Genomic DNA, 21732 nt, shown 5'->3' with positions numbered 1-21732 from the left:
CTTTTCAAACTGTAAAAAGTCCAAGCAAACCAAAATGCGTCACGACCAACCACGTGAGGTCACTTTCTTTATCTATTGGTTAGTGGTGTCTGAGTTTGTTTTGGACCATAGAGATTTTCAACTTGTGGCTTTAGTTTGTACCCGCTTTCAATCGCTGTTTTGATGCCTTCACTAACGGAATTCGCCAAGGTCGAAAACAGCACCCAAATAACACCGCCCTTGTTCACACTTTGTATGACCATGTATCTTCACATCGCCGCATGTTGCAGGACCCCCTTCCCCGCCATTTGCAAACAAACACAGTTGGGGGGCACAGGAGGCTTACCTTGACCAAAAATGCCCTTGAAAGACATTAGAAGAACAGAAGGGAAACTATGGCAACGGTGAACATATTATATTGTATGTATTACCAAGCCTTTATATAGTTACGAAACACAGATGACCGAATGACATGGACCATATGAGCAGTGTAGATGTTCTGTATTTCTGATAGAAGAAAGTATTTTTTCACATTTTACAGTTCACAATGTCAAAGTTCTCATGTTTCTGTGACATTCTTTCATTAAAATACCCCAGTGATAATAAATTATAATAATAATTAAAATGTCCATGTCGCAATGAATTATGGAAACAGCCTTGCTTTTCCGTCATCATGATAGCAATAAATACTTTAAAATAACAAATATTGAAGCCATGCTTTATTAACGATCATATAGTAATAATGATGTTGTGAAATTGACCAATAAATTGAATTTCAACAATAAAAATTTATTTTTACTTTGTATTTTTAAATGTATTATATGACATAGTGTTGTTGTCATTGTTGTGAGGTGTTTGTGACTTGTTGATTTGTCTATATGTTTTTTGTAATGGTGTATTGCGGTGTAAAGATTGCAATGGTGCATGCGGACTCCAGGAAGAATCCAAATAAATCAAATGAAATAACTGCAAATGCAATAACTGTCCCTCGGTAATGTTCTTGACATAATATTAAAAATAGGAAAATTGAGACATTCATTGTTCTGAAAGTGAATTTCTATAGATTGACAGCTCTGCAGTCATAGCCATAACTGTAATTTTACTCGTAATTGGCGTTGTTTTATTATTAATAATTGGCAGATTTTATATATTTTAACTAATTTAAAGGGCTTTGTGTTGCATTTTGCAAGCGCTTACAAAGTTTGATTGATTCATTGATAATTCCTTGAGGTGTTTCGGTTTTTACTGCAATTGGCTGGCGGCCAGTTCAGGGTGTACCCCGTTTCTTCTCGCCCGAAGATAGCTGGGATAGGCTCCAGCACGCCCGCAACCCAAGTGAGGATAAGTGGTACAGATAATGGATGGATGCTTTGGTTTTCAGCCTTGGGTTCCTCAGTTCCGGTTATCGGTTTCGATCAAGAATTTTCATTTCAGTACATCACTTGTACAGACATTTTTTTAATCCTCTGTGAAGAAGGACAAAGATTAGTGTCGTACTGATGAGCTGTGAAGAGTTAGATGTCTCTCTGAACAGTGTATGTAGTTGTCTTTTACTGCCCCCAGGTGGCCAAGGCAGGCACACCAGAAAAAGCAGCACAATGACCATTTAATTGATGCAGCATGAGAAAAACTGTTTAATTCTGTTTGTGTCATTACTGTATGTTTTTATAAAGTACAATATTATGGGGTGCTCCCCCCCCCCCCCCCCCCCCTCATTAAAATACATCCATCCATCCATTTTCTGAGCCGCTTCTCCTCACTAGGGTCGCGGGCGTGCTGGAGCCTATCCCAGCTGTCATCGGGCAGGAGGCGGGGTACACCCTGAACTGTTTGCCAGCCAATTGCAGGGCACATCAGAATCAGAATCAGAATCATCTTTATTTGCCAAGTATGTCCAAAACACACAAGGAATTTGTCTCCGGTAGTTGGAGCCGCTCTAGTACAACAGACAGTCAATTTACAGAACACTTTGGAGACATAAAGACATTGACAAAAAACAACAACAAACAACAATTGTGCAAAAAGATGCAGAGTCCTCAGTTCGAATGGCTAATATCGCAATAGTCCGGTGCAATGACCATTGTGCAAAGGGCACTGAGACTTCAAGGAGTGTATGCGGTTTAAAGTGACGAGTACTGCGATAATCTGGGACAATGGTTGTGCAAATGTTACAGATACTCCTCAATCAGTGTGCAAATGGAGCAGATGCTACTCTGGCATGAGTGGCCACTATATGCAAATAGTGCAGCACGGCGAGACAACTACAGTGAGTGCACGAGTAATACATAATACAGAAATGTGACAACGAACTCAAGTCAAAAAATTGCCAGCTTGTTGTAATGGAATTGTAAGTTAGCTGTTCAAGAAGTTGATTGCAAGAGGGAAGAAGCTGTTGGAATGTCTACTAGTTCTAGTTTGCATTGATATAGACATAGATATTGACATAGAAACAAACAACCATCCGCACTCACATTCACACCTACGGGCAATTTAGAGTCTCCAATTAATGCATGTTTTTGGGATGTGGGAGGAACCCGGAGTGCCCGAAGAAAACCCACACAGGCACAGGGAGAACATGCAAACTCCACACAGGCGGGGCCGGGGATTGAACCCGGGTCCTCAGAACTGTGAGGCTCACGCTCTAACCAGTCGGCCACCGTGCCGCCCATTCAAATATATACTACCAAATTAATTTAGTTTTTTTTAGGGAAATGCTGGAATGGATTAATTGCATATCATTCATTTCAGTGGGAAAAGATGATTTCAGATAAGTGTTTTGAGTCATGATCACAGAATGAGTTAAATTCAGATCTCAAGGCAATACTGTATTTATATACAAGCCAGTAAAAAGTTAATTTTCCGTGATACTTCCCCTATAAGGTCATGTTAGCATTCATTGACACTGTCAAAAGTATGTGGCTCAAGACAGGATATGAATCCACGCTCTGTGCATTTCAACCAAAAATGTTTTATTTTTTATTTTATTTTTTTTGGGGGGGGGGGGGGGGAGTACAATGTATCTAGGAGTCGATCACAAGCTGTGATCTTTGCAACATGTCCAAGTGCGACCCTTTTTCAACCACAACTGGCCGACGCAGGCGTCTTTGTCCTTTATCGAGACCCTTTTGACTGGACCCTTTGTCCGGCCCCCGCGTAGACTCTCGGCGGCTGACTGTGCTAAACGTGTGCACTGATTTGTGAAGAGCCTGCTGATGGTGGCGTGTTTGCTGAGCAGGCGAGGCATCGGGGGGTTAGCGGCCCATTCTCCACTCCCCCGCATTGAATCTGCCTAATTAGATCACCAAATGCTGCAACAGTCAGCTCGCAGGTGTGATGAGCCCCTGGGGTTCAAGACTGAGTCATTGTCCGGGAGGGGGGGGGGGGGCTCATCGGAGGATCAGTTAAAAAAATAAAATAAATAAATAATCTTTACCTCACTTGGACAAATGGACAGATGTGTACATTCCTTTTAGCCTGCTTATGAACATTTTCTGTTGAGATGAAAATAATTTTGAATCATTTGTTCCGGAATCCAAATTGTCACTATTACCTATACAGACTTGTTGTAACATTTTACACTGATATTTGCCATACAAATAAGTATAAGCAGAAGTGAACTCATCTAAATTAACACTACCTTAATGATAAATGAAGAGCGGTAATAAACCTCACGCATACCATTAACTGTTTCACACAAGTCTACGATAAAATCACACACAGACGCAGAACAGTCATCACAAGTGACAAGCATATGGCACCTAGCCAGTCAGCAGCATTTTTATTGATGACAGTTTTCATTGCATTGCAACATCATGTTTTTAGCCAGTCAGTTGGGGTTCCAAGTATGCTGAGACAATACAATATGGGTCACGTAAGCCATTGCTGCTTGCTCACATTAGTCATCGCCACAATATTGTAGTGTTTGAATTTACAGGCAAGAAATGATAAACATGCTAATGCCTACCCTGTTGTTGTGGCTTAGCTCCGAACGGTGCAGTATTATATTCCGATTTGACAAGAACTTCTTATACTTACAACATGGCTGTGAACAGAGAGAGGGGCGACCGACTTTACAAAAGCACAGTCAGTGCTGCCAACTAAACAATTTAGTCGCTATATTTGGCGACTTTTCCAACTCGTTTACAGACTATTAAAAAAGAAAGTGACGAGAGTTTAATTATTGCTAAACAAACAAACAAAAAAAACGTGAGCGGAATCATATTTTACATTGTTTTGTGTAATGGCAAGAAAGAAGCCCAGAGTCTGTCACGCTGAGCACTGATTTATCAAAACATGTTCTCCCCGTGCCTGCGTGGGTTTTCTCCGGGCACTCCGGTTTCCTTCCACATCCCAAAAACATGCATGGTAGGTTTATTGACAACTCTAAATTGCCCGTAGGTGTGAATGTGAGTGCAAATGGTTGTTTGTTTATATGTGCCTGCGATTGGCTGGCAACCAGTTCAGGGTGTACCCCGCCTCCTGCCCGATGATAGCTGGGATAGGCTCCAGCACGCCCGTGACCCTAGTGAGGAGAAGCGGCTCAGAAAATGGATGGATAGAAACTTTTGACCCATAGTATGTGCTTCCAGGTTTGTTTGCCTCACTTGTGTAACTATAATAGGAAAGAGAGTGATGATGCTTTTCCATTACAAGTTCCAGAACGGCCTGGCGTGCTCTGCCCTCGCCCGGCCTGGCCTGCGTTGCTTTTCCATTACAATTGTAACCAATCAAAAGAGGGAGGGATTGGAGCGGGATAAAGAAGAAGATGACACGCTCTTTTCTTGTCGCGTCTTCCATCTTGCTGTATTTCATCTTCTGCCAGTATGGACAAAAATGCCTGCACCACCTGAGTCGACCACAAAACAAAAGCTGCTTTAAGCCTGCCGCACACTGCGCGACCTGGTCGAACCTGACTGGACCAGACTATCTTGTAGAGTTGCCGACGCACCCCCGCCTTGAGCGATTCACAAGTGGATGCCCTGCAAGTCTGTATAGGCTTTTGATGCTGTGTATTAAGTATCTTGTACTTTATCACATTCCTTAAACAATAAAAAGATAGATTAATAGTAAAGGAAGAAGCAGGTTGCTAAAGAGAGAGGGTGTTGGTGAGAATAAAAGCGAGAGAGGGGATATTTGAATGGAGGCTCGCTGGCTCCATTCATTTGAACGTACCCAGCGTGTATCTACGTTCGTGTACATTCTGGTCACAAGCTTTGCTTTTTGACAGTTACGTTGCAGCCCTCCTTGGTCTGTGTTTTAGAACCAGGTTGGAGAAAGTTCTGAAAAGTTGTGCCAATGTCACTGCTCCTCCTCGAAAAATGGCGAAGCATATGTAATGGAGATGCGACCATTCTGGGCGGACCGTGGCTGATTGGGGGTAGAACCGGTACAGTGGAAAAGGGGCAAAGGAGAGCTGGAGGGGGTGCGGCATTACTCTTACACCTACATAAGGACCAGCTGAGCCATGCAACTGTTTGACGGTTCATTTTATTATGTTTAATTGGTGAATATTTAAAGTGTAAAATGTTTGATTGTGTTATGAAAGTACTAAAATTGTAAATGACTAAACAAACCCCATAGCCTTGAGTTCAAAGAACTGTCTGAAGATATTTAAATCTGCAGCACTGTATACAGGAGAGAAACTGAAATTAAAGTATCAATCTTATCACACTGGTATCGTTCAATGTCAATACCAACATCTGTTATTATCTGGATCAATCCGCCAACGAGTACTGAAAGGCCTTGACACTATGCAGGTGCCCCACTCCTGGGTGACGGGGTGCCGCCACTCATCCACCTTGCCTTGCCTGTGGGTTACTCCGGCCGAGCGTGCTCGCTCCCTTTTGCGTCACGCTAGCTTCGCCGCCTGCTGACCTCACCGAGGATTATATAACTTGCAGGGAACGAACGATTGGAGCGGACGAGCTGGGGAAGGGGGCGGGGGGAGCGGATTGGCGCGGTCGGCCCTGAAACACGATAACCAGCGCCGTCCTAACGCAACACAACTTGCAGATTTTGCACGCAACCACTGCGCAGCCTCATGGAAACCTGCTGTTTCTGTAAGCAGCACACTGATAGGCTGTCTCAATCGCACTCCAACTACCCCCCACCCCTGCCACAAAAACACACACACACACACAGTGTGAAACACCGCCCCTCTTGCGAAACCCTCCCCTCCCTCACCGTGTCAAGTTGTCTGCCTGTTTGCACTCGGCCCATCAGCTCCTCTGCTGAGAGGCCCGACAGATAAGAAAGGGTGGGCGGCGGGGGGGGGGGGGCGTATAAGCAAGGGTCAGCGGTAAACAGGATGTCAGGCGGTTGAGGCGGAAGGGGCGGGACTATTGGGGCAAAGAAGGGGGAGGAGGGAGCGTGTACTTGCTTGAGTGTGTGGAGCATGTGGGAAGCCTCAACTACTGCACCGTAGGTCTGAATTTGAAGTTTTCTCCTCTTTTCCTGTCTGTCCTTTTGCTGTCACGTTCATTCTCTGGGATGTGAAGGCCAGTGAGTGTTTATTTTGGGTTGAAGTTGAGGGAGCCCGGCATAAATATGGAATACTGTGTGTGTCTTCGTGTGTACTGTAGCTGGAATGCAAGCATTGTGACGCCGGCAACGTTCCTGAACTTGGTTTGACCTGCTTTTTGGCGGAAAGGGAGTACCCCAGTCTCTGTGTGGGCATCTAAACATGAGTTTAAGGAAAAAAATGTGCTGAGTTTTAGCTTAGGAAAAGGTGGCGCCTGACAGTGAATACCGGTAACTGCAATCTGCCCTTGTGTTTACAGCAGCGGGAACTCTTTTCCCTATCAGGCACTATGTCACACATGGCCCACAGGTCATATGTTACCCACTCTTGATTTACAGTAGAGGAGGTCCTCAGTTTACAACTGAGTTGTTTCCTACGGTGGCGACGTAACCTGAATTTGTACCTGTCTTATGTCACTAACCTACGGTAAGGCAGCAGTAAAATCATAATTACTTTGAGACCATAAGAATCAATCAAATTAAAAACTGTAAGTATGCTTTTAATGGAGATTGTGATCTTAGACCTGTTCCATGTTGGGCTGCGTGGCGTAGAGGGTAAGAGTATGCCTTGAAACTGCAGGGTCGTTGGTCGTATCCTCCCTGAGCGCATGTCGTCATGTCCCAAAGCAAGACACTTAACCCACATTGCCTACGAATCAATGTGGTTATATATGTATATACTGTATATGTATGTGGGTGAGAGTCTCTCTCTCTCTCTCTCTCTCTCTCTCTCTCTCTCTGTTATATATGGCGGCACGGTGGTCGACTAGTTAGCACATCTGCCTCACAGTTCTGAGGACCGAGGTTCAAATCCGGCCTCGCCTGTGTGGAGTTTGCATGTTCTCCCTGTGCCTGCATGGGTTTTCTCCGGGTACTCCGGTTTTCTCCCACATCCCAAAAACATGCATGGTAGATTAATTGAAGACTCTAAATTGCCCATAGGTGCGAGTGGTTGTTTGATTGTATGTGCCCTGCGATTGGCTGGCGACCAGTTCAGGGTGTAACCCGCTTCTCGACCGAAGATAGCTGGGATAGGCACCAGCACGCCCGTGACCCAAGTGAGGATAAACGGTACGGAAAATGGATGGATGGATATATATACAGTGGGTACGGAAAGTATTCAGGCCCACTTACATTTTTCACTCTTTGTACAACCCCAATTCCAATGAAGTTGGGACGTTGTGTTAAAAAAATAAAAACAAGAATACAATGATTTCCAAATCATGTTGGACCTATATTTAATTGAATACACTACAAGACATTGTCAAAAGCTCAAACTAATAAACTTAATTGTTTTTAGCAAATAATCATTAACTTAGAATTTTATGGCTGCAACATATTCCAAAAAAGCTGGAACAGGGTCATGTTTACCACTGTGTTACATCACCTTTTCTTTTAGAAACATTCAATAAATGTTTGGGAGCTGAGGACACTAATTGTTGAAGCTTTGTAAGTGGAATTCTTTCCCATTCTTGCTTGATGTACAGCTTCAGCTGTTCAGCAGTCTGGGGTCTCCGTTACACTTCATAATGCGCCACACATTTTCAATGGGAGACAGGTCTGGACTGCAGGCAGGCCAGTCTAGTACCCACACTCTTTTTTTAATACGAAGCCACGCTGTTGTTACCCGTGCACAATGTGGTTTGGCATTGTCTTGCTGAATTAAGCAGGGGCGTCCATGAAAAAGACGTTGCTTGGATGGCAGCATATGTTTCTCCAAAACCTGTATGTGCCTTTCAGCATTAATGGTGCCTTCACAGGTGTGTAAGTTACACTTGCCATTGGCACTAACACAGCCCCATACCGTCACAGATGCTGGCTTTTGAACTTTGCGTGAGACATTTGGTTACTGATTCACTTTGCGGATGGTTCTTTTCCTCTTTGGCCCGGTGGACACGACATCCACAATTTCCAAAAACAATTTGCAATGTGGACTCGTCGGACCACAGAACACTTTTCCACTTTGCATCAGTCCATCTTAGATGTGCTCGGGCCCAGAGAAGCCAGCAGCGTTTCTGGGTATTGTTGATAAATGGCTTTTGCTTTGCATAGTAGAGTTTCAAGTTGCACTTACGGATGTAGCGCCAAACAGTATTTACTGATATTGGTTTTCTGAAGTGTTCCTGAGCCCATGTGGTGATATCCTTTACACATTGATGTCGGTTTGATGTTCTTTTGATCAGTAACTCATTGAGTCCAAATCAACAGCGCCCTTGTTGGTTGAATTACTGTAGTGTGCTCCATTTTGACTACTACTACTACGACTACTCTTTCTTCATTTTGTTTTCTGGCAGTCTAGATGCGCCAGCATGGTTCGTCTTACAGGTCAATCTTGGTACGACGACAGATTTGTGTACTGAGCATAGTGTACTGAGTAAAGTGTGTTCTGATTTGGGGGAGGAGACTGGTGATTGTCAGTGGAGATGTCATTGTGTGTAGTGTTCGGTGTTGGTTATCTGGAGTACACCACAGTAAGCACACACATGGCAAATATTTTTTCCTTATCGTGTGTGGGGTCTGCAGAGCTGTCTAATGTAACGGATCATCCATATTTTGTTGCGGAAATCACTGAATGCTAACTTATGTCCGTATTAAAACCGATTGTTTCGGATATTTAAAAATTCCAGCGTCTGACATTAATAGTGGCCCCGGGCCAGCACGGCACTGTGTCAGGCCACCAAGATGCTTCGGAGACTGTCCAGAACAAATTTCATAAATGAAGTCAATGAAATAAACATGATATTGTTTAAAAAAAGTTATAAAAATAAACGGCACGTCTGCATTGAGGAGTCGCCCAACCTCTTTGGTTTCCTCTGTTTGGGTGCTATCGGTGAATGCTTGATGCATGCTCTTTTGCCCCGTCCCCAGCAACCTATGAGTTCCGGCTAAACACGATGCGGAGCTGCAGAGGTGAAAGTTCCCGTCGTGTCCTGTGTCACTAATCATCACCTTCCATGGTAGCGAATAACACTTCTGACATGTATCGTTATCACAACCCTTTGGACGAGGAGTAATTAATGAGAAATTTCTAATTGTGCAAATTGCTAAGCTATTGTGACGTAGTTGCGAAACACAGAAAAAAAGTGATCTGGTGATACAGTACACATAGATCTGGCTGGAAGCGCATTTTTGCAGAGAGTAACCAACTTTGATCAGCAAAATAGCAGGCAAATTAATAAGTGTCTGGGGAGAAAATAATACACAGGAAAGTACCATCTGGATTGAGTGTTGTCAGCGCAAAGTTCAAAAGCCAACATCTGTGATGATGCATTATGGGGGTGTGTTTGTGCCCATGGATGGCATGGGTAAGTGTGAAGGCACCATTAATGCTGAAAGTTACATACAGGTTTTTTACAACCCCAATTCCAAGTTGGGACGTTGTGTTAAACATAAATAAAAACAGAATACAATGATTTGTAAATCATGTTCAAACTATATTTAATGGAATACACAACAAAGACAAGATATTTAATGTTCAAACTGATCAACTTTGTTTTTAGCAAATAATCATTAATTTTATGGCTGCAACACGTTCCAAAAAAGCTGAGACAGGTGGCAAAAAAGACTGAGAAAGTTGAGGAATGCTCATCAAACACCTGTTTGGAACATCCCACAGGTGAACAGGCTAATTGGGAACAGGTGGGTGCCATGATTGGGTATAAAAGGAGCTTCCCTGAATTGTCATTCACAAGCAAAGATGGGGCGATGTTCACCTCTTTGTGAACAAGTGCTTGAGAAAATAGTCAAACAGTTTAAGGACAATGTTCCTCAATGTACAATTGCAAGGAATTTCGGGATTTCATCATCTAGAGTCCATAATATCATCAAAAGGTTCATAGAATCTGGAGAAACCACTGCATGTAAGCGGCAGGACCGAAAACCAACATTGAATGCCCGTGACCTTCGATCCCTCAGGCGGCACTGCATCAAAAACCGACATCAATGTGTAAAGGATATCACCACATGGGCTCAGGAACACTTCAGAAAACTAATGTCAGTAAATACAGTTCTGCGCTACATCCGTTAGTGCAACTTGAAACTCTACTATGCAAAGCAAAAGCCATTTATCAACAACACCCAACGCTGCCGGCTTCTCTGGGCCCGAGCTCATCTAAGATGGACTAATGCAAAGTGGCAAAAGTGTTCTGTTGTCCGATGAGTCCACATTTCAAATTTTTGGAGGAAATTGTGGAGGTTTTGTCCTCCGGGCCAAAGAGGAAAAGAACCATCCGGACTGTTATGGACGTAAAGTTCAAAAGCTAGCATCTCTGATGGTATGGCGCTGTGTTAGTGGTACATACAGGTTTTGGAGAAACATATGCTGCCATCCAAGCAACGTCTTTTTCAGACTGACCTGCCTGCAGTCCAGACCAGTTTCCCATTGAAAATGTGTGGCGCATTATGAAGCGTAAATTACGACAACAGAGACCCCAGACTGTTGAACAGCTGAAGCTGTACATCAAGCAAGAATGGGAAAGAATTCCACTGACAAAGCTTCAACAATTAGGGTCCTCAGTTCACAAACGTTTATTGAATGTTGTTAAAAGAAAAGGTGGCGTAACACAGTGGTAAACATGACACTGTCCCAGCTTTTTTGGAACGTGTTGCAGCCGTAAATTCATTTATTATTTTATTTTTTTTAATTTTTTTTTTTTTCGGGTGTTAGGTCAAGCAGAATGGAAAAGCTGTATCCCTTTCTTGCCGGAACAGTTTTACTGTGTCACAGTGGAATTTTTAGGCTTCCGCTGTGGTATTATAATTGAGGTTTATTGAGAATCAGACTTGATCAGTCGAACAGAACAAAGTTTCTCGAAGGGAAAGAGAAACAAAGACAAAAGACAAAGCACTAATTGTAAACAGGATGAGAGAAGTAAATCATTACATTATCTACAACAATGAAATATTAAATATGAGTTTTGCATAGGGCTGTAGTGCTACGTGAACCCGCCTGTACAACTGAAGTGTGGTGGCGTTAATTATGTAAATTATAAAAGTATACAGGACGAGCGTATAAGTGAAGGGATACACAAGCGATTTGCATATTCATAAGTTATTTGATGGAGTTAGTGCGTGACCCCACACCCAGTGAAGGAGTCCTTGGGGTGTGTGCCTGTGGATACATGCAAGTAAATTGATACCATTTTACATGCCAAAAGACTGACAGAAGTGTCCCGTAATTTCTGTGGCCGCACCGCGGCGGCTGAGGACCCCACCCAATCAATCGAGGGGCGGGATCAGGCCCAGGGGTCCGAGAGCAGCCCGGCGGACGGGACACGTTCCCCACAGAGGGACCCAGGGCGGTCCGCTGGCCCCACCGAGGTCCCCCGAAAACCGGCCACCCGGCGGGGTCCGCAGGGATCCAATGCCACCCCGCCCACCGCCCCACGACAGGGAAAAGAACCCCACAACAGGCCCCACAGCCCGCAGGGGACCGCCCGTCTCCCCCACTGGAAGAGGAATAGGCGACTGCAGCGGGATGCAAGGAACGGAGAGAAGAGGAGGAAGCAGCCAGCAGCCCCCACCAGCAGCCAGAGCGGGGGACCCAGGCGGGTGCCAGCCGGCACCGTCCCAGCACCCACGGAACATGGGCGAGTCACCATCACACCACTATTACTCCCCAGGAGGTCACCCCAGTGGTTCCCCCCCACCCCCGAGATCAGGAAGGGGTAAAAAAACGTCCCGCCCCCACAGACTCCGGAAGAGAAAACACAGGTACAAGAGGAGAAGATCCCTATAGCATGCATGTGTCTTTTCACCATGCAAACTGATCTAAAATGTGTGGAAAATAAAAATAAATAGAATAATAAAACAACAACAACCTCGAGAACAAAGAATATAGAATTCCATTGTTTACTTTCACACTTATGAAAATAGTCTTGCTATTAAATTTCTTGTGTTTTTTGGACATACTTGGCAAATAAAGATGATTCTGATTGTCAAATGTCAGATGGCACCCTACTCAGGCAAAGGAACCAAGAGTCTAGATTTAGCATGTTGAGGAAAGGTGACCAGCTATCTACGTATATGTGTAATTGATTTTTTTCGTTCTGCTGATATTTTTTCTAACGCAATATATTCTATGATGAGATTTAGCCACTCATTGATGTTAATAGCTTGTTTGTTTTTCCAGTTTAATAGAATTGTTTTCTTAGCGGTAGCTAACGCGACAAGTAATGATAGTGAATATTTATAAGGGAGGTCAATTATGCTTAAGTCGCCAAGTACGCACAATCTTGGGGAAAGTGGAATCCTGCAGTTTAAAATATACGAGGGTTTTTGTATAACCGAAGACCAAAAGCATTGAATTGGTGTACATTCCCATATAGCGTGAAAATAGGTGTCTGGGGTATTTTTGGTGCATTGCACGCATATATTAGATGGAGAGAAGCCCATTTTATGCATAGTTTACTGAGTAAAGTGTGTTCTATGGAGCACTTTATATTGTATAAGCTGTTGATTTGTGTTTTTTGTCATTCTAAACATATTGTTACAAATCTGTAACCAGTAGCTACGGTCAGCAGACATGGAGAGGTCTTCTTCCCATTTGGTGATTGGTAAGTGCATTGATTTGGTACATGAAATTAATTTATGAACTTTTGAGAGATTTCTTTTACTTTGCGGGAGAAGCTTTATTATTTTCTTGACAAACTCCGGCGGTTCGAGGGTGCTCTGGAGTGTTGCTTTTAATTTATTGTATTGAAGAAAGTTTCCGGCTGTTATTTGGAATTCTTGGAACAGTTCATCACGTGTCCTAAAAACATTATTGTTAAATAGTTGTTGTAGGTGGTTAATTCCATGTTGTTCCCATGCACTAAAATGAAGGGGTATATGATAAATTTCAAAATCTGGATTATGGCTGATTGGGGAGAGCATACTGGGAGCTAATTTGAGATCCTGTCGATTCTAAACTTTGCCACCAAGCCGTTAAGGTGGATGCGATTATTGGATTCCTGATTTATGCGTTTAAGACTAGTAGAAACAAATGGGAGTTTTTGTAGTTTGATGTTGTTGCAGTCTGTTTGTAATAATATATATGTATATGTGTATACACACACATATATGTACACATATATGTGTGTGTGTATATATCAACAACACCCAACGCTGCCGGCTTCTCTGTGTGTGTGTATATATGTGTATATATATATATATATATATATATATATATATATATATATATATATATATGTATATATATATATACATATACATATATGTGTATATATATATATATATATATATATATATATATATATATATATATATATATATATATATATATATATATATATGTGTATACATATATATATATATATATGTATATACATATATATATATATATATGTGTATACATATATATGTATGTGTATACATATATATATATATATGTGTATACATATATATATATAACCGGAGTGCCCGGAGAAAACCCACGCAGGCACGGGGAGAACATGCAAACTCCACACAGGCGGGGCCGGGGATTGAACCTCAGTCCTCAGAACTGTGAGGCAGATGCGCTAACCAGTCGTACACCGTGCCGCTTGTATTAGTACTGTACTGTATTATTGTTTACCTCTGAGTCATCACTGCCCAGTGTTGATGCTTGTAGAGTTATGTGCAAATATCGGGGTCTTGTTGTTTCATGTGTTCTGTAGTGTTATGTGCAAATATCGGGGTCTTGTTGTTTCACGTGTTCTGTAGATGTAATCACAGCCATCTAAGATTTGTCATTTCAAATGTACAAAGTAAATAGAAATGGACAGTCAAAAATATCTGATATATCAGAATTCAGTCTACATTTTGCGCTTAGGCAGTACATACTTCAACAGTTTCTATGCAGTAGATAAATGCGAAATAAAACATGCACACTCATTTAATTGATTGATTTTGTTTTTTTAAAGTTATTCTATTCACCAAAGACTGTCAGAAAGTTTGACCACAAGGACCCTTTCCATGTTGAAATGCTTCTCACAGTGCCCCCGAGTGTTCAACTTGGCCATGACACTGTGATCAGTTCCAACCTGTTCTACCGGAAACACTGCACACATTTTGCGGGAGAACAAAGCCCACAGAGTTGCATGCCTTTTCAAATACTTTATGAACAGGCTACAAAATAGGCGTGATATGTATATAAACTTCGTTGTCTTCCAGCAGCTTTAAATGGTGGGTGGGGAGTTGGGCATTATGTAAATTTGGTGGACAGAGAGGTATATTGTGGTTGGCACAAGCGGCATCTGAACAAACTGGCACTGTACAAATCCAGGTTTGGCACGCGGCCACCGGCTCAGTGTTCGAACTGAGCCCTATAAATGTGACATTGCAGAGAACATACACTGCGAATGTGCACTCTGCTGCTTCACCCGTCCCGTGATTCCATCTGGGCGGTCACACCAGAGTAGGCAAGATAGCTAAGGGGCTCCAGTGGAGTGATAATTCACTGATGGGCTTTTAGCAGCTTCTTCAGAAAAGGGGGATGGTGAGCCTTAGCTGTTATACCGTACATCGTGACTTGATGTAAAGGATCATATTTGCTTGACTGGGAGTACGCCACGCTTGCTCGTGACCCTAATGAAGATGAGGGCTGTAGAAACTGGATGGATGGCTGTTTCTCTGGAAACTACCCTTGTGATATACTGGTGACTATTCCAAGGTGTACCAGAAGTAAGCTGGGAAAGGCTCCAGATACCTGTGACTCTAATAAGCGGTGTAGAAAAAGTATGGATGGATAGATGGGTCTCAAAACACAGGTCTGCGATTGAGTCCAGCATGCGCCCTGCCTCTCGCCTGAAGCCAGCCAGGTTAGGCTACAATTGCCGGAGATCCTAATGAGGTGGAGTGGTATAGAGAATTGATGGGAGGGTAGTTCTGAAAATGTACAAATTTGTAATGGCACCAGCAGTCGGGAAATTAATAATTTTACACTACTCATCTGGTCAAAATTGGTATGAGCGTGTGTCAACACTGGAAACCTTACTTTGCGAAAAAAAATTTGTCACAGCTGTAGACCTCAGTAGATGCTGAATCTTGAGCTAGAGGAAATCAAACTGTAGATACTCTATTGAAAGTAGGGGAGGGATTACAGTACACCTAAAATTGGGGCTAGGACCCTCCCTCTAAATCCCCATTAGCTATTCGTGTTGAGACTAACATGAGTTGTAGGGATGGGAATTAATGAGATTTCTCCGATTCCATGTTTGATACTGCTTAATGAATCGATTCATCGATTCTCTTATCAATTCTCAAATTTGTAGTTTGGGGGAGAAAAACAATTAATGTACCGCGGCTTGGGTTGTGTATGCAAGTCCATTTTCCATACAGTTAATTCTCATTAGGGTTGTGGGTGAGCTGGAGCCTCTCCCAGCTGACTGGATGAGAGGCAATTGACATAATATATGAAAAACAAACAACCATTTGCACTCAAATTCACACCTACAGGCAATTTAGAGTCTTCAATCAACCTACCACGCATGTATTTTTGGGATGTGGGAGGAAACTGGAGTACCCAGAGAAAACCCACGGAGGCACGGGGAGGACATGCAAACTCCACACAGTCGGGGTCGGGATTTAAACCCCGGTCCTCAGAACTGTGAGGCAGATGTGCTACATTTTTAATATAATAAATATTTTATTTTTGGTGAAAATGCAACAGTTTAAACTGTGTGAATTATTATGCTATTTTTTTTTACTGCTTTGGCTCCATCATAAGAGCCTGGGGGAGTGTGTTTAAATGGGCCTTGAGCACATAAATATCCTCACCCCTGCTCATTTTCAGTCCCTCTTTTCTTTTTTAAATGGAGATGCTTGCTGTGGAGAGAAAAGAAGGCCAGCAATAGAGTGTCAAGAGACAGACACCTGTGGCTCTGCAGCCACCCACTCGCCTCATCTTCCTCAGAGAGCACACAGTCCCCTCCCCTTCCTGTACCGTTTCCCCCACCCCCTCTTCCCTCATCTGCCTTTAAAGTTAGCCCGCCTTCTCTTGTACAGAGCAGCCAGGCCTGTTTGCATATTAACATTTAAGTTGCCGTGCAGTCTGGAGCCATGTGACGGTTGAAATGCTGTTGTTTTCAACACATTTTCGCTGCTTTTCATGTTTTGGATTTTGTTTTTTGTGTCTTTACCTTCAATACGGACCCTTTTTGTCACATTCAAAACATAGGCATGTCTATATAGTGTTCCCCGACCTAGTTGGGAATTCACCTATTTGCAGATTTTTGGCGGTACCTATCCTTTTTATTTAGTGAAAAACTCACCTATTTGCTTTTTTGTGCTCTTTGTAATATGCCCTAAGATGCCACAAGATGGCCTTAAAGCCCTGTCTAATAGAAAGAATAGTCTTACTATTAAGTTCCAGGACTGATGTTTTTGTGAGAGACATGTTTCAAATCCAAGCTACAAGTTTTTCCCTTTGAAGTAATTGACTCTAATGCACTTTCTCAGCCTTCTCTGTCACACCTTTATGCACTCTTCAGGGATGCTCCGCAGTTCCGTCATCACTGCCATCTATCTTGATGTCATCCACATCTTTAAAACGGGCCCCCTTAATAACCCTCTTGAGCTTGGGAAAGAGGAAAAATCATATGTACCCATGTCAAGTGAGTATAGAGCAGGGGTGTCGAACTCATTTTAGTTTCCGGGCCACATTTGCCCCAGTTTGATCTCAAGTGAGCCGGACTAGTGTATCCATGGCCTTACAAGCTATAAATAACGACAATTCAATTTTTTTTTACCTTTTTTTTTGGTTGCACATAATTACAACTACATTTGGGAAAAATTTCACATTTCTTGATTACTATCTTGTGGCAAATCTTGTTTCAAATCATATGAGCAATCGCAAATGTCAGAGCAAAAATGCTAACAATATTAAGAATCAGTGTTTTCCTTTACAGTTGCAACTTACAGATCACAGATCTATAAACCGTATGTACCTTTTATAAAAAACGTATTTAGAAATTATTTTAAATTTACATACATTTTCACATCCATCCGGAAATCTTGCAAGGCTCAACTGGCTCATCACCCCATACAAACTAAAGTGGGAACTTTTCACAATGAAAGTACAGTTATCCCCCTGCCTTGTAAATGTTTACAGGCATATTGACAGAGTGAAACTAAAAAATAAGACAAAATACATGTATTAGCTATGTCTATTAGGACATACATGTCCACAGTAAGTGTAAAATAGAAACTTAAATTAGCTCCTTATTTCATTTTCACTCAATAGCTTGCTATAAAAATTTGAAAACACAAACAATGAACCCGGGTCCTCAGAACTGTGAGGTGGATGTGCTCACTTGTCGGCCACCGTGCCACTCAAAATAAGAGTCTATATGTATTAATGAACTAAAACTTGCCTGACGGGCAGAACAATGTCCAGTCCATGGACCGGATTGAACCCTCTGGCGGGCCGGTTGTGGCCTGCGGGCCGTATATTTGACAAGCCTGGTATAGCGGGGTTGCTCCAACATACATGATGTTCAGGAATTGTCTGATGCTCAAGGCATTGTGCATACTCTGCTCATTGTTTGACGACCTGACTCAGATATTCATATAAAAGCATGTGGAAAAAAATTCAGTGGCTGCAGAGAACTGAGGAAAAAGGTATGTACAGTGGACCCTCGCAAGAACCGGGCCAGAGTGCGAAAAAAAATAGCTATGTTTGACGTCCATTCTAATTACAATTCGGTGGAAAAAGTTCATTTATTTTTTTTTTAACCCAAAAAAGTCTTCAATAAGCGGGCATAAATTGCCAATAAGTGTTACCAGTGTTGGTTCCCCCCCCAAAAAAGAAAAACAAAACTGGAGAAGGGGAAAAAAAGAAAAGTCTGCGGGTGCTGACCCGTGAGTATGCGGGGGTTTGCAGTTCGCATTGAAAAGGAAAAGTCGCAATTTGATTTGAAATTATATCTTTTATGACAGCCGCTCTGGAACTTTACTGTCACACCTCGTATGTTGAAGTGGCACATCTCGACCGAGGGACGAGCTTTATATGTTGGGGAGGAGCGAAGTGTAGCCCAGGAGGCAGAAGTTACAAGAGAGTTGTCACCGCATACACACGTGCACCAATGTGCAGTTTTTTAAAACCAAATCATTTGTAAGTCTTTTTCTTTTGTTTCTTTTTTTTTAAAGGGTTATGTAAGATGAGTTTGAAATGATATGAAATTGTTTTGGAATCATACTTTGTGCTATATTTACAGTTTGAAGTTTGAACTATTAAAATCATACATTCGGCCATCAATTACTCACGTTTTTTTGTGATTCCCGGCAGGGCTCACGAATAGTGGGGAATTGCTATATATGCTTGACCACCTGTTGCGCTCACAATGTGTGCACTTGGCAGTGTTCCCGAACCCCTGCTGGGTGTTATCAGACGATACATTTGTTCAGCTTGGACAGGGCTCCGAGCCGCAGCTTCCAGTGAGAACGCCACTCCCGTTTCAAAGTCCAAACTCCAAAGCAAGTGCCCGCCACTGCTCCTGTTGTAGTTTTGGACAGATACTGCCACGAACACCTGGCGGCCATTCTCATAACTGTGGTCCCCTTTCACACTGGCCGTAAAAGCTGGCATCTTTCAGGCTTTTTTACATTCCTATGACCAATGAAAGAAAAGTGCTATTAGTCTGCTTTACTGTGAAACATTTTGGCACACTTTTGAATTTTGGGTGTTTTTTTTTTGGTGATGTGATATGGTGGTGGTTTTGTGACGAAACTGATGTGTAACTGCAATTTTGGACATCATAATTGTAGCCCCCTTTCACAGCGCCTTTAAAAGCAGGAACCTTTCTGCGTTTTTTTCCATGTTGTATATATGAACGGCACCGAAATGGTCGGCAAAAGTTGAAAAGAGACTTATCCACCTTCTGAGGTAGTAATAGAAGCAGGATGCTGCTTGGGTGCAAGGGTATTCCACAATGCTGCATCAGGGGTGGGAACTTTTACACCCGGCTGACGCTAATTTCTCCCACATGTTGTGTTGAAAGCGATTTTATAATGTGCATCCAGCCAGAGGCTATCACACATTTTGAACTGGATTTACACTGCAAGTCCAAGTGCATAATGCCTATATCCGATTTGTTTATTTTCATGTATTTTTCAAGTGGCACTTTCCGTATGACTGTTTTTAACATTCACTCAACACATATGTTGGCCTGGGCTGATTTCCCCTCCCCCCAATGATTTAAATGAGGGTAACCACTTCATTACTGTACTCCACTGGCTGATGATGGACACACCTGATTTTGCATATTTAAACCATATTTAATTATCTATACTTTGGCTGTAGTTAAGATTTGCTGTGGGTGTTTTTTTAATGTGTTTATTTGTGCGATTTGGGCAGAGGCAAGTGTTAAGAGCATGTGAACAATTGCTGTATTTAGATTACTTTAAGCTCGCACTGATGAGATTCTTATTATATTTGTATCCGCATTTGGAAGAGGCCTGATTCCAATATGAAGATAGCCAAATATATTTACGCTGCAATGACTCAGATTCCAATAGTGCCATATAAGAACAAAGAAAAAAAAAAATTCTGAATTGTGTTACTTGACCCATGCAGGAAAATCCAGCATTATTGTCAGTTTATGGAATGCCGAGTTGCTGAGAGTGTGTATATAGAGAAATGAAGGACACTGAGGTTTAAAAATAAGACAATATTCCAGTTAGTCAGTCCCATAAACTTTTATTTACTTTTCAACATGCATCAAACACGAACATTTATTATTCAAACTCAGCTGCTGCTCTGGGTAATGTTTAAATAGGTGTTTTGTTCATATTTACCAATCCCCTCTACCTTTCACGTTTATGTTGTGGAATTGGAGTTCTTGCTGCGTTCAAGACGGCCATAACTGAGGGTTTAAATCTTGGCTATCACTGGCTAGCCTAGTCTCTCTGCAGCACTGTACCTGGCTTTGGGCCAGCCATGTGTCATTCCCAGTGCCATGTGCCAGCTGTTGCACATGTCCGCTTGCGTTGGGGGGGGTCGTGTAAAGACCAGCGCCTGCGGACCGCCAGAAGAGGTTGCACTTCTTTTGGATTCGTAACCTGAAAATCCCAGGATGTTTTTATAATGTTTCCTTAAATAAATCATCACATCATTGGCTGTAACCTATAAAAGACAAAGGACAAAATGTGGTGAGGTAGAAGTCCAGTACTGTGAGAGTTAAGTTGTGAAAGTTAATGTAATAACTGCTAGCACCATCTGCTGGCCTACTTCCTTTCCAAAGAGAGAGAGAGAGAGAGAGAGAGAGAGAGAGAGAGAGAGAGAGAGAGAGGGAAGTGAGCGAGGGAGAGAGAGCAAAAAACGAGCCTGGGTTTTAACGACATCTCTCATATTCATGCTGATGCATTTTGCTGCTTTGTGCTTTCATTTTCCTGCCGAAGCTCGCCACACTCGGTCCGGAGCCAACCGGGAAGCGGACAAAAAAAAACCCAAGCCTTTTTAAAAGGAGTTTACCTACCTTATCCCGGGACAACGAGGAAAAGAACGAGCGAGGAATCAATGACCCGGCTTTAGGGAAACCCTGAAAGAGCGAGGGAGGCAGCCAGCGCTTTTTGAACTGCCACGCACCTCCTCTGCCTCTCCTGCCTCATCACCCCGTGAAGAGACAAACGAGGGTGAGGGAGGGAGTAAAGAGAGAGGGAGAGAGAGCTCCCATGCACTCCTCTTGAGCCCTGCCCGCTGGGGGAGGAGGAGACAAGCCTCTCTGGTGTTCTCGCACTGCCTGAGAAAGAAGACGAGTGGACCGCCGCCGCTGGAGGAGGAGGTGGTGGAGGAGGGGAGGCAAACCAGTGGGGAGGGGGAAGGGGAAGGGGGGGATACACACTCACCACTCAAGGAAGGAGACTGTGGAAAAGTGTATTTATTCCGGAGAAGGAGCGACGGCGAGAAAACCCGGCGAAAGGGCAACAAGGCTTTTGTTAGCCGGTCACACACAGAGAGAGAGAGAGAGAGAGAGAGAGAGAGAGAGGGCGGGGGGGAGGGGGAGGGAGATTGTCGGGGGAGGTAAAGAGGAAGAAAAAAAATGTCTACAGTGAAGAGGCCAAGAGGAAGGGTAAGTGAGCTCGGGAGGGAGGGCGGGGTTGGTGTGAGGGGAGGGGAGGAGCCGGCAGGAACTGAACAGCCTACTCGACTCATGCTGCACCGTCGCCATCTTGAACTCATTGCTGCTTTTTTTCGTCTTCCCCTTCCTCACCCTCCCTTGCCTTTCCCTGCCATACTCAGATTCTTTGCTTATGTAG

General features: G+C 43.1%; 1 protein-coding gene and 1 long non-coding RNA gene across 2 annotated transcripts in view; one reads left to right on the top strand and one right to left on the bottom strand.

Moving 5' to 3' along the window:
- chd9 (chromodomain helicase DNA binding protein 9) overlaps positions 1–21732 on the top strand; it is a 150919-nt gene that overhangs the window by 23789 nt on the left and 105398 nt on the right.
- Positions 20154–21496, bottom strand: LOC133474168 (uncharacterized). Its single transcript, XR_009787380.1, has 2 exons — positions 20952–21496; positions 20154–20599 (listed from the first exon to the last, which is right to left on the bottom strand). It is a non-coding gene; the product is annotated as an uncharacterized LOC133474168 (long non-coding RNA).

This window comes from Phyllopteryx taeniolatus, chromosome 2, assembly GCF_024500385.1.
Source record: "Phyllopteryx taeniolatus isolate TA_2022b chromosome 2, UOR_Ptae_1.2, whole genome shotgun sequence".
Classification (NCBI taxonomy): Eukaryota; Metazoa; Chordata; class Actinopteri; order Syngnathiformes; family Syngnathidae; genus Phyllopteryx; species Phyllopteryx taeniolatus.
This window is presented reverse-complemented; position numbering and strand designations above follow the sequence as displayed.